At 43.2% G+C, this 16,754-nt stretch overlaps 1 protein-coding gene across 21 annotated transcripts in view; it reads right to left on the bottom strand.

Moving 5' to 3' along the window:
* The window catches only part of LOC122541389 (ras/Rap GTPase-activating protein SynGAP-like), a 1,066,559-nt gene that overhangs the window by 167,972 nt on the left and 881,833 nt on the right, over nucleotides 1–16,754 (bottom strand). For 2 of the 21 annotated variants that reach the window (XR_015753055.1, XR_015753056.1), the window contains exon 19: nucleotides 3,937–4,210. The exons of the other annotated variants lie outside the window; for them this stretch is intronic. The gene's annotated coding sequence lies outside the window, so the exon portion shown is untranslated. The remainder of the gene's footprint in view (nucleotides 1–3,936; nucleotides 4,211–16,754) is intronic. 21 annotated transcript variants of the gene reach the window in all.

The raw sequence follows: 16,754 nt of genomic DNA, 5'->3' as shown, positions 1-16,754 counted from the left end.
ACTAAATATTGCAATTGATTTAACTGTGGGGGGGAAAGAGAGAGGGGAGACAATACTTGAAGAATATATTCAACAGAAATGGCAGCAACAGGTCTTTTAAGATTTAACTGAACAGCAATGATTAGTGAAGGTAAAACTCAAAAATCTAGGTTTTGCCCTTTGACACTCTGAGCTGCCCTCAAACTGGCTTAAAAGCAGTCTGCATTCCATTGTTGCTCAGTGCTTGCATGATGCTGACGTGTGTTTGAACTGACACGGAGATGATGGTGGAGTGCTCTATTGTTTCACAGACATTAAAGACACAGTAAACTTCAATGTTGCAAATAACCAGCAGCAATGGAAAGAAAAAAAAATGATCAAAAGTGGAATTGACACTTAACTGAGACACAATATAGCTTTCTAGTATTTGCTAATGATGGTCAACACTTTTAGCTTGATGGTTCAACACTGCCATGGGAGTTCATCAGTTCTCAGCCAGAGTGGCGGTCACAAAGCACATGGTTTTAATTTGGGGTTACACTACCAGACTCAAAGGTTAACCCACCCATGAAAACCATTAGACATCATACACTTGGCTAAAACTGAGTTGTAGACTCACCTGTCACCTATAAACCACAGCATCCTCTCCTCCACAATGAACAAGGTTGTCATATGGGTGATCAACCAATAGAGACCATTAAAGAGGGTAACCATAACCCATGACAACCTTACTTAACTAGGATTAAGCAAATGGACCTTGAATCCTTCCAAATATACAAATTCTGATTGGCATAGTGATGCACCAGAATTGTTCACCATTGCCAAATCTGATGAATGTTTTCTGAACTGGAAAGGAATTGGAGCCATAACACCTGTCAAGTACCTCCCAACACCACTCCTTTCATTTTAGGAGGAAATGTTGGAAGGGTGTGAGATAGGTAGCAGCAGTAGCAACTGGGATTTTGAAAGACAAATAATTTTGGCCGGAATGGATGGAAGGGAGGGCATGCAGACAGCTTTTATAAACGGATAGAATATTGTCCCTCTCATCAGCTGCTGGTGTGCAACCGGACTACTGGACTTCAATTCCGTCTGAAACTACTTAGGAAGTTGGAGGCGGGTGGTAAGAGAGGGAGAGATTGATCTTTGAGGAAGGTCAGAGTTGTGACACCACACTTGGTAAACATTACAGATACTTTATCTCCACTTCCACAGGAAACCAGGAGTAGAAGTAGGCCTTTCTGCTGCTCAGCCTACTTTACCATTCAACAAGATTATGGTTGATTTGATTGTAGTCTCAAGTTTATTATTCTGCCTGCTGGCCCATAACACTTGATTCCTTTGTAAGCTGGCTGAGAACAGATAAAACACATACAAGGTGAACATGGTATAACTCTCACCTTGGATGATGCCCAAGGAAATGCTACACCCGCAAATAGAATGGTAAATTGCAAATTTGTCACAGGTCATACAAGAAAGATTTCACAGAGCGCAACACAGTACAAACCATTCACTTTTTTTTAAAAGAAGAGGCAAAAAGAAAGGAAAAAAAGTCAAGCCAGGCAACTACAACCAGTGACAACAGACTAAAAGCTGACATACATGCGATACAGACAGAAATCCAGCTTCAACACAACATCTTAGACACACTTTTTGTGATAACTTTCAACCTAACAGGAGGCAAAGAAGTTAACACTCGCTGGATAGGGGTGAGTTGTGAACTGTTTATTTTGAGGTAAAATCATACCCACCGCACCCTGACCCTTTCAACCCAAACTTTCGAGACCTCTTGCCTTTCCAGAATCTCTATAGTTGAGAGCAAAGGCAGTGCAGGAAGATGGAAACACCTGTGACTCCATCAGCCAACATGGTAGGAAGGTTCTATTTGAGAGATTGAAGTGGTCAAAATATATACCTTCTGGCTTTTACCCAACCACATAATCTAATATGACCTGATTATCTTAGATTCCAGTCAAACACCCATGGGACTTACCACTTAGGTGGTCACCATGCAGTTGGCCAGACCAAATTGCAAGGTCTCTTTTTCTGCAACTATGCTCAATACTTTTCTCTCATTTAAGTTCAAACACCAAAAGCAAACTTCTAAACTGAACTTGGCCCATACTGGGGAATATTTCTGAATTAATCTGGTTTAGGTGATCCATTTCAATGCTGTTTGAGAAATGTTCCTTTCACTGTAAAGAACAGTAACAACTAAAATATGTATTCTGCAAATAAAACTGTCTGGAAAAAGATTTTGTGTCAAATATTTTCAAGTTGGAAATTTAATTCTTGAAAGCCTACTCTAAATTGAATTTGGGAATTTCATCTATGTTCAGAAAGTCAGGCTTCAGCTGAAGTTTTCTTTTTGTTCCTATGTGAAACGATGCAATATGACATGTTTAGCTCGGAAGCTGTATCCTGTCGGGTGGCAGTAACCCCAAGAGGCTGTTTTTTTGGATTCTAAGTAGTAAGGCCATTTGTTTGTAATCATCGTTTGGTCATCCAGAGAGATCTTGTTGCAGCTCCATATTCAGCCGGAAGTCCCCAAGTGAACTATCCTGTCGCTGGTGTGAATAACATGCTAAACCCAAGACCAGGACTAATCTAGGGAAGCAATGAAACATTTTGTATATTAAGCTCAAAATTGACAACACGACAGGGGACGTTGGCGAGCTGCGAGGGTGATATGCAATGTGGCAAGAGGTGGGTCACCTGGGGGAATAACTGATTGAAAGACAAATGGACATGCACACAGACATTCATACTCACAGAGACAGACAAAAAAAAAGCCACACCACCTCACAGCGACTTTGCAGACACGTGTGAAAAGATCTTCAATGCAGTCCATGTCTTAGCTCAAGATTCTCTGATGGAGCACCAGTCCAAGGGGCATCAGTGACCTTGCAGTAGTGCCTGTACCAAGTAAGATGGTGACCTCAGTACTTAAGAGCTCTTCAGATAAGGGTTCCCTGTACTCCACTATCTCCCCACCCACAAAATCTGGCCTCTTGAATAATTCTCCAAAGAAGATTCATTCAGTCCACCTTCAAATTCAGATGTTTCCAGCCCCTGTACTTTCTATTTTTTAATAAATAATTTTTACATCCTCGTGGTTGGTGGGGTATGGAGTGGGGGGGTGGAAAGGAAGAGTTAGAAGGCAAAACTGCAAGAGGTCCATGAGAATTTTTAAACGTGAAGATGTTGTGTAGATTTGATTTCTGACAGCTCTGAAATAGCTGGCCTGCTGGAGATGTGTAAAAAAGTCCAATTTCTAGCCATTTCTGCGCTCCCCCCCCCACCAAAACAAATAGCACCACCTATTTGAGATGGCCTCTGCTGCAATTCATATTCAGGCGTCCTTATTCTGTCTCTGATAGAGAGACAGCAAACTCTGCGGAGCACCTCCAACAAACTGCGGAGTCGCTGAAACCTAGGTGACCACTGCCAAAAATTGGACTATTCACACATCTCCACAACCTACAGACCTTTCGAAAGCCAGGGATACTGCAGCTTAAAAGATTTCTCCCTTTTGGTCTCGTACCTTATGGTCCGCTGCCCTCAAAATGTCGGAGGTATAGACGGTGCAAGATATTGTTCCAGCCAAGGTTCTCTAGTCGCCTGAGTCGGTCAACAAGGCCGCCATGGCGCCACCATCTCCCCTGCCCCCTTCTGTATGTAAACGGAGCATTCTTTCCCTTGCCTGGCTACCAATGCACCACTCAATCAAAACCACCAGCCCCAGGTCACCCCACTTACCAGGTTGTGGGCAACCTTGAATGTTGTGTGAAATTAATTTATATATAAATATATAGATATTTCATTTTTTAAAAAAAATTAAGTGATCAGTGTAATACCCTGTTTGCCCTCCCTTTCCCACATACCCTCCCTCCTCTTCCCTCCCAAAACACCTGTTCAGCCAATTTGAGAATTCTTTTCCCTGCCCGGATTATCTACCAGAAGGGCTGTCACAGTCTAGACACTGCCCTCAGCAGGTCCCGCGCCAACGGGAACCCAAGGGAGGTCAACGTCAGACCAGCTGCTGCCCCCCTCCCCCTTCCAAGTTGTACTCGAAGCGGCGGGCCTGGCGGCGAATGAGGCGGGGGTCTCCATGGAACTTTGCCTCGATCCGGCTTGAAGCAAAGTCTTTGGCACGGTGAAGGCGAGGTGGGTGGGCAGTGGGTGGGGCTGGGAAGCCATTTTGTCTTTTTTTGAATGAATGCTCCATTGACTTCCAGAGGGGGGATTTGAAAGGTGTTAGGCAGGCAGATTAGAGAGAAATATGGTTTGGGGTGAGGAGGGATGGAGAGGGGAGGAAAGAAGGTGCAAAAGAGCAAGAAAAGGACAAAACAGGAAAGGAAGGAAGAGAAATAAAGAAATTTACATATGTATTTGCAATATTAGTACTATTAATTGGCACAATTTCCATACCATGAAGTTATACTGTACAAAGAATACATGCACACACAAGTACATATTGGATACATATGTATAACTACACAGTAACTAAAGCAACAAATATTAGTTATCAGATGCCAAATTTTCAAATTGGCTACTGATCAATTATCTCTCACAATCTTTACAAGTTACAATAACTGCACCCTCACGCCCAGGAAACATGACATCCATTACAGAAAGTATTCCACAGTCACTGGATCTCATGGACACTTCGTGCGAATAGAGGTGCTGTAAAGGTTTGAAGTTCAACACTCGGGGTACCACCCCAACTCCGTTTACAACGGAGAATGTAAAACCCGGTTGGAGGTGGTGGGTGGGGCCTGAAACAGCCAGTTCTGGTTAACAGCACAATTGTGGGAGCTGCTGCTCATAAGTTACTCCTACCAGTAGGTCTGCTGTCACGGTCTGCCATGTTTGTCTGTCTTGCACCGTCCACTGCAACTCGTCTGTGACGTCTGCCGTCTTGCGACAACCGGGGTCGACACTGTGTCCCGCTGCCCTCCACTAGCAATGTTCTGAAACCTTCCTTTTTAGTGGTTGAGCCACCAACCCCTTTGATCACTGCAACATTGGTACACATTTACACCACCCACCACAGCCCCTGCCATTTTCTCAAAGAAACACAAAACTTACAATTTATACCCCTTCCCTTTTCCTGGAGACTGATGGCCTCGTGGTACTATTACCAGACTATCAACCCAGGCACCCAGGTGTTATTCTGGGGACCTGGGTTTGGATCCTACCACGGCAGATGGTGGAATTTGAATTCAATCTGGAAATTAAGACTGTAAAGTGCCCACAGTCCCAGAGGGCCACAGGGCTAATCTCTCATTAAAAAGATCACATGTTGTGCTTTAACCTGAAGTTCACCATTTCTCCAGCAGGAGGGAGGAGCAGTCGAGAAGGTAAGTCCTTCACAGTAATCTCAGTTATTATGTAAAATTAACCCACACTGTTGGCATCACTACACACTGCCAGTCAGCTATTCAACCAACCTAACCTCCAGTGTGGAAACAGGCCGTACAGCCAAACAAATACACACCGACCCACCGAACAGTAACCCCACCCAGATCCTATTACTCTACATTTACTCCTGATTAATGCAGCTAACCTACACATCCCTGCAACATTTAAAAGGCATCTGGATGGGTATATGAATAGGAAGGGGTTAGGAGGGATATGGGCCAAGAGCTGGCAGGTGGGACTAGATTAGGTTGGGGTATCTGGTTGGCGTGGACAGGTTGGACCGAAGGGTCTGTTTTCATGCTGTACATCTCTTATGAACACTATGGGATATTTAGCATGGCCAATTCATCTGATCGGCACATCTTTGGACTGTGGGAGGAAACAGAGCAAACCCACGCAGACACGGTGAGAATGTGCAATCTCCAACAGACAGTCGCCCGAGGCTGGCATCGAACCTGGGTCCCTGTGCTAACCACTAAGCCACCATGCCACACACACACATATATATATATATATATATATATATATATAGCAGCATCGAGCTGAATATTGATCTTGAAACCGTTGTTGATTGTGAGAAAATAACCCACATGGTTCCCTTCAGGCAAGAAAATGCGCCATCCTTATCAGGGTCTGGACAACACGTGAAGTCCAGACCCACCGCCACGTGGTTGATTCCTAGCTGCCCTCGGGGGTGAGGGGCAATTAGCACACGGGGTCGCGAGTGAACAATTCGTGCAGAGGTGTACGCCTTCCTCCCAGGCGATTCAAACTGCCAGGGGAAGGGGAAACCGTTACCACCCCTACCTCCCAGACATGGAGAAGGGCGAAGCCACGTGATCCTTCTTCCACGCGGCTTGGCCGAAAACGCCCGCCCAACTCCCAACGACCTTTCCACACTCGTCCAATCACGCCGCTGGGTAACGGGTGACGTTGGCAACGCGAGCGACTCCGGTTGGTCCGAACTGGAGTCACCACCCGCAGCCCCAACCCAGTAAATGGGCTCGTGTGTGTGTGTAATGGTAGTGGCTCTTTGGCGGTGTGGGAAACAATGTCCTCTGATCCTCGCCTCCCTACCTGAGAAAAAAAAAGCTTCATGTCGATAAAACCCGTACTCGGCGCCGGGGGGCGGGAATGGTTCTGCAGAGGGGGTTGATGAGGTGGGATGACTGGAAGCGGGTTGGGTGTGCCGCCGGCGGTGGTTTGTGATTGACAGTGGCGCGCGGGCTGCGTCCTCCCGCGCACTCGAGCACGTGGCGGTCGAGGCCGCGCGCAGGACGAGAAGCTGGGGCTGGGTTCCAGAAGGTTCCGCAGGAAAGCGGCCAACCGCCGCCCGTCCTTCGGGCAGGAAGAGGGCGTTCGGCTCCAGATGCGAAAACCAAAGGAGAGTTTCGGCCCGAAAGGCCCGCCCCACGTTCCCGATTCGAGTTCCTCCAGCGGCACCCACCCCACCCCACCCCATGTCACGTCCAGACACCAGCCGGTGGAAGAAGTCCCCTTCCTGCGAGGCACCCGCCCTACATCCGGTAGGAGTTTATTGGTATTCACTTCACCGGGACGGGGGGTGACACTGTCCGGGCCAGCATTTATCGCTCAACTCCAGGTGCCCTTGAGAAGGTGGTGGTGGTGGTGGTGCTGAGCTGTCTTCTGAAATCACCGCAGTTGGTGGGCTGTAGGTTGCACCGCATCGTGTCGCTCCAGGTGGACCTTCCAGGATTTCGACCCAAGGAGGGCCAAACATTTCCAAATCAGGACGGTGGAGGGGAGTTTGCAGGCGGTGGCGATCCCATGCAGCTGCTGTCCTCCTCCTCCTTCTTCTAGATGGAGGTGATTTTACACTTGTCCAAGGATCCTCATTATACCCAATGAAGATGCTGCAGGAAGTGAATGTTAATGGATATGGTGCCAATCTGCTGGGCTGCTTTGTCCTGAGTGGTGTTGAGCTTCTTGTGTTATTTAAGCTGCACCAATCCAGGCAGGTGGTGAATATTCCATTGCATTCCTATGGACTTTGGAGAGTGAGGAGGCAAGTTGCTCACTCAAGGATTCCTAGCCTCTGATGCGCTGTTATAGTTCATGGCATTTATGTGGCTAGTTCAGCTTGAGCTTATGGCCAGTGGTAACATGTAGCATGTGGGTGGTGCGGCCTTCAGCATTGGTAATGCTATTGAATGTCAAGGGATAAAGAATAGATTCCTTCATGTTGTAAATGATCATTGACTGGCACTGTGCCATAAATATTATTTGCCACTTGTTAGTGTAAATCTGGATATTGGCTAGCCTAGATTTGTCCTGCTTTCTGTGAACAGTATACAACCAGACAATTTTTCACATTGTTGAGTCAGGATCTGCAAATAGACATAAGTTGCAGTCTGGGTGGGGTGATGGTTTAGACATATGGTAGATGATTTGTGGGCAAGTTGTAAGGAGTGTTCAGTGTTTTTCCCCTCATTGCTTTGGTGGGGTTGGATAATAAACTGTAAACAATGCTCCTGCAATTTTCCAGTAGCGTTCCATTGTTTATAATTGCGTTCTTGGCTGTGTTCTAGGAAGGAGGGAGAGATGTAAAATGGGCAGTCCATTTACTGGGACTACATTACTGAGGCTGGAAGGTAGCAGTTTTAAGGAGAGGCTAGGACCTGTTTCTGTTGAATGTGAGGCTGAGGGGTGACCTTAGTTCGCAGATGACACCAAAATTGGAGGTGTAGTGGACAGCGAAGAGGGTTACCTCAGATTACAACAGGATCTGGACCAGATGGGCCAATGGGCTGAGAAGTGGCAAATGGAGTTTAATTCAGATAAATGCGAAGTGCTGCATTTTGGGAAAGCAAATCTTAGCAGGACTTATACACTTAATGGTAAGGTCCTAGGGAGTGTTGTTGAATAAAGAGACCTTGGAGTGCAGGTTCATAGCTCCTTGAAAGTGGAGCCGCAGGTAGATAGGATAGTGAAGAAGGCATTTGGTATGCTTTCCTTTATTGGTCAGAGTATTGAGTACAGGAGTTGGGAGGTCATGTTGTGGCTGTACTGGACTTGGGTTATGCCACTGTTGGAATATTGCGTGCAATTCTGGTCTCCTTCCTATTGGAAAGATGTTGTGAAACTTGAAAGGGTTTACAAGAATGTTGCTGGGGTTGGAGGATTTGAGCTATAGGGAGAGGCTGAACAGGCTGGGGCTGTTTTCCCTGGCGCGTCGGAGGCTGAGGGGTAACCTTATAGAGGTTTACCAAATTGAGGGACATGGATAGGATAAATAGGCAAATTCTTTTCCCTGGGGTCGGGGAGTCCAGAACAAGAGGTCATAGATTTAGGGTGAGAAGGGAAAGATATAAAAGAGACCCAAGGGGCAACCTTTTCACGCAGAGGGTGGTACATGTATGGAATGAGCTGCCAGAGGATGTGGCGGAGGCTGGTACAATTGCAACATTTAAGAAGCATTTGGATGGGTATATGAATAGGAAGGGTTTAGAGGGATATGGGCCAGGTGCTGGCAGGTGGGATTGATTGGGTTGGGATATCTGGTCGGCATGGACAGGTTGGACTGAAGGGTCTGTTTCCATGCTGTACATCTCTATGACTCTATAAAAAGGGCAAAGATAAAGTGAATAACCAAGGTCTTTTGCCCAGGGTATTGTAATCGAAAATGAGAGGACATAGTTTTAATATGAGAGGGGAGAGATTTAAAGCAGTGGGCCAACGTTTTCACATACAGGGTGGTATGTACATATAAACAGCTATCAGAGGAAGTGGTAGAAACAGGAACAATGATAACATGTTTTTTTAAAAAAAAAAAAATTGGGCAGGTAGATCGGGTAGGTTTATAGGGATATGGGCCAAATCCAAACAAATGGGACTAATTCAGTTTAGGAAACCTCTTCAGCATGGAAGAGTTGGGCTACAGGGTCTGTTTCTATGCTGTGTGCTTCTGACTCTAATTGTTTGATTTTCCCCTATTTCATGCCCCTGGAGGGGGTAATTGTTGCAATCTCTCCCATTGTTTACCTCTAAGAAAGTGCCATCTATATGCTCTACCTGGTTTTCAGCTGGCAACTTCCAAACCTCACCCACCCCAGCAGTGCACCCACAGTCCATGGACTTCAATGATGCAAGAAGGCACCTCGCCACTACCTTCTAGAGAACAATTAGGGATGGGCCACAAATGATGGCATAATTACTGATCTCCATGCCCAGTGAGTGATTTTTAACAAGAAAAAGACATGTTTTGTATGGGCGGGACACTTCTGTGCATTTGTGCTATCCCCTGAGAATCATTTCCACCTGTACGTAGTTCATATATACTGTATGTCACATAACAGATTGCATAAAGCAGTTAGTAGGATGCACAAATCAAGCGCCAATCTTCCCATTTTGCAAGTTGAGTCTGTGTGTAATGTAGGAGTGAGAGTTTCTCTAGCATGATTAAATTGGTTTCATTTTGGGGAAGGGTGGGTGGTGGAGAGGAATGAAAGTAGTAGAGGGTGTCAGACTATTGCTTGAAACTGTCATCTGATCACTGTCATTTGAAGTTCTGATAGGTGCAATTTCAGACTGACTGTTTGGATGGTGGAGGGGGAGACAATTGTAACTTAAACTGCCAACAATAAAACTAATGGGATTAGTTTGCATGCTAATTTTAGGTTCAATTAAGATCAATGGACAGTGCAAAATTGACCGTGTGGGATTCCATATCTGGTGAGAATGGCTAAAATTATTTCATCACTTCACTTTTAGCAAAAGTGTTTAAAAGATCATGGAAAGTATACAAAGATATTGTACTCCATGTCATAACCTAATTAGGCAAAGATGGGTACTGCAGATGCTAGAGATTAGAGTCAAGATTAGTGGTGCTGGAAAAGCACAGCAGGTCAAGCAACATCCAAAGAGCAGGAAAAGGGCTTTTGCCCAAAACGTCGATTTTCCTGTTCCTCGGATGCTGCCTGATCTGTTTTTCCAGCACCACTCTAATCTTGACTGTGGAACCTAATTGTGCACGTGGTCCAAGCTGATAGCACAATAGTATTGCGCACTGTTTTCTTGAGATGAGGCATTTAGCTGAGGCCCCATCTGACCACTTGGGCAATGTAAAAGATCACCGCACCATTTTGACATTTCTGTTGGTTACCTTATCAAATTTCTCCTTCAATTGTATATTACTAAAAACAAGTTATTTGGTTGTCTTTTTTTTTGTAGCATCTTGTCCTGTGTAAATTGGTAACCCTATTTCCTACCTTGCAAAGGAACTACGTGTCAAAAGTACTTAATTTATAGGTAAGCTCTTCAGAACATGTTGTGGTTGAGAAAGACTGAAAAAATACAACTTTCAAAGGACAGCACATATCCAGTATAGCCTTTGGATAATGCATCTAAAGCATTGCAACTGATGCTTTCTGATCTACAAATGCAGTCTGCAATGTCCCTGTTAGCTCATCTGGACCAGGGCTGTCCCAAACTTGCTTAATGTTAACGCTTCACACTTGGCAGCTAAATTTATCAGGAAGCACACCCATCAGCACTTGAGTTCCATTATTCAATCACTAAGAACTGTAGACTGATCCATTGAGTTCTCAGGAACAGCTTGGGTCCTACAAGACCTCTTTTACAAAGTTCAAATTTCTTCTCTCCTGTGAAAAGCATCCAACTGATTCCAAAGGCTATTGCCTCAAAGTCTGTCCTAGTAACCTATTTCATAACCTTGTCACTTTTTGGGTAGAAAAAGATTCCACTTGAATACCCGTCTTATTCCTCACTTGTCAAATTGTAATGTAAATAGACCTATAACCACATACAATCCTATGTTGTCTATAATACTGTAACCCTCAATTTAGTCCTGCTTTTCTGTAGTATGTAACTCCATAATCGTGGTCTGTTTTTCTACAGTTGACATTACTGCTTGATGGATAGAGTTATATGAATTAAATATACATTCAACTTAATCCTGATGAACTGCATAACACTGACTTTAAAAACACAATTCACTATGAAAGCAAAGTTCATTTGGAATTTGGGGTTTTGGGGGGTTTTCACTAATCTATCCGATTTCTAAATTCTGTGAGCACAAATGTGATTTAGCACTGACTGATGTGATTACTCACTGGAGCCCATAAGCACCATTGAACAACAGGACCAGAAGATATTTCACCCAAGACAAAGATGATAGCAAAAGTTCTAATTAGCTAATAGCATGCTTTTGTTTGCTGAGATAAGCTGATTTTCTTTTTAGAAGTGTTGATTTTTTTTTAATAGCTACCTCTTTCTATGATGCCTGTAACACACTGGGGAAGTTGGTGTTGGAGCAGGAGTAGATCCAAAACCTTTCCCAGCATATGTTGGAGGATGCTGTAATTTCAATGTACGTTGCTGGTCAGAATGCATCGGTCGAAAATTGTCAGTATCTGGCTCTTACAAGCAAAAATGGCATTAATTTCTCAACCTTAGCAACACTGACACAATTTACTTGAATTTTTGAAGGATAGTCAACTAGCATCATGTAAAAAGAAGATCGGGTAATGATGACAGGTTCCAAAGACTTTTGCCATTGCAAGGAAATGGCAGAGATATGTGTTGTAATTGTTCCATCAAATGCAAAGTGGTCACACTTTCATGTAACAGGTGTTGCGGTGCAAATGCAACCTCGATCTGATGCCTGGACCTAGGCCTAACGGGGTAAAAGAAGATCAAAGTAAACTTGTGAAATGGCTCAAAGTAAAATATAACACGTCTAGGTTCACTTCAGAAAGCTAAGTCCCTTTCGGGTTAGCTTTAGATATGTTGAGATAACCTGATATGGCTTTGAAAAAGGCAAAATCTACCAAAGCACTTCAAACTAAAACCGCACAAATCAGGATAAGATGTTAGGAGGGGCAGCAGTTCCAGGTAAATTGTGTGCATGATTTATCTCTGAGTGATCACACCAATTGGGCACTGGATTGAGTGCCAGGATTGAAAATCCTTGAAACTGTTTAAGAAGCATTTGGATGCTGTTAACAGGCACTGTAGGGCTTATTGGAATGTTTGGATCTTATGGTATATATCTGCCCTGTGTATCTTTTTATATTCACATACAATTCCTCCTCTAATACTCCTTTATAGCCAGTTGATGGCAGTGCTGCATCATCTTACAATAACAACCCTGAAATCTGACCTTGCCTGAAGGCTGGCATTGCAAAAATAGATTAAGATGGATCAATGCACTGTCGAAAGTACAAACACTTCAAAATAAAAAGGGTTTTGAGCTGATTTAGACAGATGCTGAAAAATGAGGCAAAAGAATGTTATGGGCAGGAGGCTGCATTACTTCAGTACTGTTAACTTGACAGTTTAGTGATCGCTGTTTTAGACTAGTGACCATACCCATATTTGATCTTGAGGTTGGAGGGGGTGCAAAGCACAACTGTATTTTCCATCCTAAAGCAGGATTTGGTTTGTATTGGAAATCATGCATTTTTGTAGAATTTTGGTTAGTGTCGGAGAGAGAAAGCTTTAGAAGGATAAATTGACAGCGTGACATGTAAAGGGGTTCACAAGGAGCTTATACAGCAGTTAGGCTGAAATGCCTGGTTTGGTGTTGACTGCAGTCGAATTGTATTGATTTATTTCTGCATTACAAAAGGGACTACTCTTAAATCCATTTCATTATTTCTGAAACAACTGGGGACATTCATGGTCCATGAAATTCTTTTATTTGTTGTTACCAGTCCTGAGAATTCACTTCACTAAAAACTGAGTTTACATGAAATAATTGAACTTATTCATGTAGTATGTATTGTAGCGTGTGAGTTACCAGCTCGGAGTGTATTAGACCTTTCTGCTACTGTGAAGGTGAATTAGTGGTGTTGTTGCTACAATGGGCTAATAGTGACTTAGGCCCTTTCAGCACTCTTGCACTGATCACACCAACATGGGTCAGCTCCCAGATGTTCACTTGGGCATCACACCATTCCTTTGCTGGTTTATGCCTTGAAACTGAATGATATAAGTCACAACAATTGTATTAATCGCCCAGTATCTCAAATGAGGCTGATCATCTATGCACTATGTAGAAACCACATATCTCTCATCCATACACTTAAGAGTCTCAGCTAACAGATTGCCATATCGTTTTAAGGCTGGGTTCCCGTACATCATCTGGTATCTGCCGCAAATAAGTAAACGTCTGTATGCATGCCTATTAAATACTCCCATTGCAGTTAGAGCTTCGGATAGACAAACTAAAGTTCCCATTACCCTATTCTGTTGAATGCTCCCAGAGCAGATACAACAGAGTTAGGGTTACTATTATATTGAAATGTTTTCAGGTCAGATATAGGTTAGGTAAAGTACACAGTAAATGTTCCATTACGTTGTTTCCACCATTACATTCTGCTGTCAAAAAGACAGCTTTGCTGTCCCAGTAACTTTTAAAATTCTCTGCACCAACTATCCTCTGATGCAGAAGACTCATTGGTAGTAAGTAATGCTGTAGGGAGCTTTGTCTTGCGAACCAATGCCTATCTGATCTTAGGATGTGAGAGTCCAAACAAATCTGATAAGACAGGATTCATAGGTTTATGCATGTGTGCAAACTCACTGCTCCCTTCAGATGTTTGCTTTTGTACCCAAAGTAGAATATTTCTGGAATAACCAGAAGGATGTAACCTTGCTCTATTCCATCCCGTGAAAGAGCAGTCTAACACAATTACATAGATTTCAAGCTGTCAGAAGCAGACACCTCTAACAAATTCTTTTGAGATTGCACTTGAATAACAATATGAACAACATGAGTATTAAATAGTACTAGACAGCACTGGTTCTTTTCAGTAAGCATGGTCTCGCCTAATGTAAAGATCCCAGAGAGACATCCCGGAAGTTAAAGTTAATCTTTTTACAGGGCATGAAATGGCCAATAGTGGACCGACCACCCTGAATATAATCTGCCGAAATTGAATGCAGGCAGGGTGTGTAATAGTCTGATCCGCTACTGTCGTCTTGTGTACTACCACCACCTCCTGGAGTTGAAATTAAGATCCAGTGGATGGAGTGTACTGATGCCATTGTAAATACAATGTAAGAAAAGTACTCATCATTAGATCAATTAACCAGAACATTACAAATTACAGCCATTAGTGCTGAATATAGATACTCTGAACAGGGCAACTAGACATGCTCTCAACATTTACACTCACCTAAACACCAGCAAATCATTTTGGGCCAACCATGGTGTGAATGGGATCGTGATGACTGGACACATTCTTAACACCTGCACTTACCTAAACACCAACAAAACCAACAACTATTCAATTAGCTATCAAATTGCACCGTTTATTCTGTGAAGAAAGTCTCACTGAACCCTGGCATGTTAAGCAGCAGCAAAATTAGCAACCAGCCCTTCTGAATCAAACTGTTGTGTTCGGATTTGATGATTCAAAATCTACACTTACCTAAATATTGGCAAAGCACAAAGTTAATTACTTTAAAACCAAAGAAATGTAATGATTGCATAGACAATTGTTCAATTTTTGAATTTATCTCTATTTTAATCAACCTTTCATATTATTACATGTCTGGGGCAGATAGGACTTAAACCTAGGACTTTTGGTCCAGAGGTAGGGGCACTACCACTATACCACAAGACCTCTTTTGAGCATATCTTCACTGACAGCAATTGCCTTTATTTTTAATAAATTGCTGAATTGACTCTAAGTTGTTTGGATTTTCATCCCTGAAATTCTTGATGTTAAGAAAGTTGTAATTTGGCTGACAAACTGTGGAGCTGGAAATATGGAAAGATAGATCTGATCTTAAAGATATTCATGAATAGAAATAAAGATCTGATGATATTGAACATTAAAGAAAGGTTGGGGGTAGGTTGGATGAATGAAGGGATGAGGTGTAGGGTTGCGATCAACAGCAAGTTTGGAAGACTTTTTTGGGCAGACCTAATTTCTACTATTGCTCCATCCCTCTGTCAAACCTGTTATAAATATTGTCATGGATTTATCAGCCATGGTAGCCGACGAATGTCTGTTCTACTTCCACCAACTTGCATTCAGGAGAGGTAGTCCTGGCATTTCTTTGTGGTTTTCAAGGGAAACTCTCCCCACAGAAGTGGCCTTGGTCAAACCGCAATCTCTGCATCTGAGAGCCTCCAGAAAAGCATCATCAGGCCCCCCAGACCAGAAACCCAGGGCTAACTTCCACCTTCCATGACGTTCTGAGACTAACTGTATGATTCCAAATGCCACACACATCATTAAACTCAGCACAGACCAGGAACCATATCTCAGCCCTGATCTGTCACAATTAAATAAAATTCTCATCTTTTGTTGAAAGTCCTTCATGGGTTTGCACCTCTCTATCTCTGTAATATTTTTCTGCTCAACTGCTTTTTAACATCTGAGTATCTCTGACCTATTGAGCATCCTAATTTCTTTTGCCCTGTTATTGCCAACAACTATGAAGGCCTTGATGTTTAGATGTTTCTTTCTTGAATTTCTATTTCTGCTTTTCTCGCCTTCCTTAAAAACCTTTTTGACCAAGCTTTGACTCTCCCCTAGTCCTGGCGTGGTGTCACTTCTAGTCTAATTATACCTTAAGACGTTTTCCTACTTGAATAATGTTAAATAAATGCAAACTTTTGATATAACGCCAAACAGGTAAAAGAGAACCAGGTCTTGCCCAGGTCTTATCCTGAATAGTCAAAATAATTGAAATTCAAACTTTCATTTCCTCAGAGACCCAGTTCAGTATTAATATGCCTCCCTCTTCTAGCCAGGTCCAAATTTCAATCATTGCCATGCATCACTCCCAAGTAAAGAATGAACTTTACTGTGGATCCTAAACCTCTGAAGCAACTTTGGCTGGTACTAGAATTTGCTATTTGCAGATTGAGAGCTGTTTGTCATATTTTTGGATGGTGAGGAGTAGGAATAGAATTTCGCCCCTTCCTTTACCAATCCCTTCTCACCACTCAAACAAAATTGCAATTCCAATTTAGACACCATTGCTTGAGATTTGGGCTGTTCTCATATCTTTTTTTTCATTCTGCGCTCTTGCTATGACTGCTCACTTTCACTACTCTCCTTGAAATATTTATTAGCACGAGAAATATGTTCCCTTGCTCCTCTTTAAAAACAGTTGAAACCACGTCATCATATATATGTAGTCTTTGCTGGGCACAATCAACGTGAGTTGGCCTCACTCTGTCTGTTGCTAATTTACAACACCAAGTGGAAGGGAGCCATTACCCAATGCTGGGTCTGTTAACTTGTTTGAATTCTTTGGTCTTCCTTGTGCATGAAGGTACTTTTCCTTGTGCCTGCATGGCCAGGCTGCAATTGGATAACCTACTATTGACAAGTACCAAATGTTGCCAG

Source organism: Chiloscyllium plagiosum, unplaced genomic scaffold (assembly GCF_037043375.1).
Source record: "Chiloscyllium plagiosum isolate Xiang-an unplaced genomic scaffold, Cpla_swu_hap1 HiC_scaffold_35, whole genome shotgun sequence".
Classification (NCBI taxonomy): domain Eukaryota; kingdom Metazoa; phylum Chordata; class Chondrichthyes; order Orectolobiformes; family Hemiscylliidae; genus Chiloscyllium; species Chiloscyllium plagiosum.
Note: the sequence above shows the minus strand (reverse complement) of the source record. Positions and strands in the feature narration are given on the sequence as shown.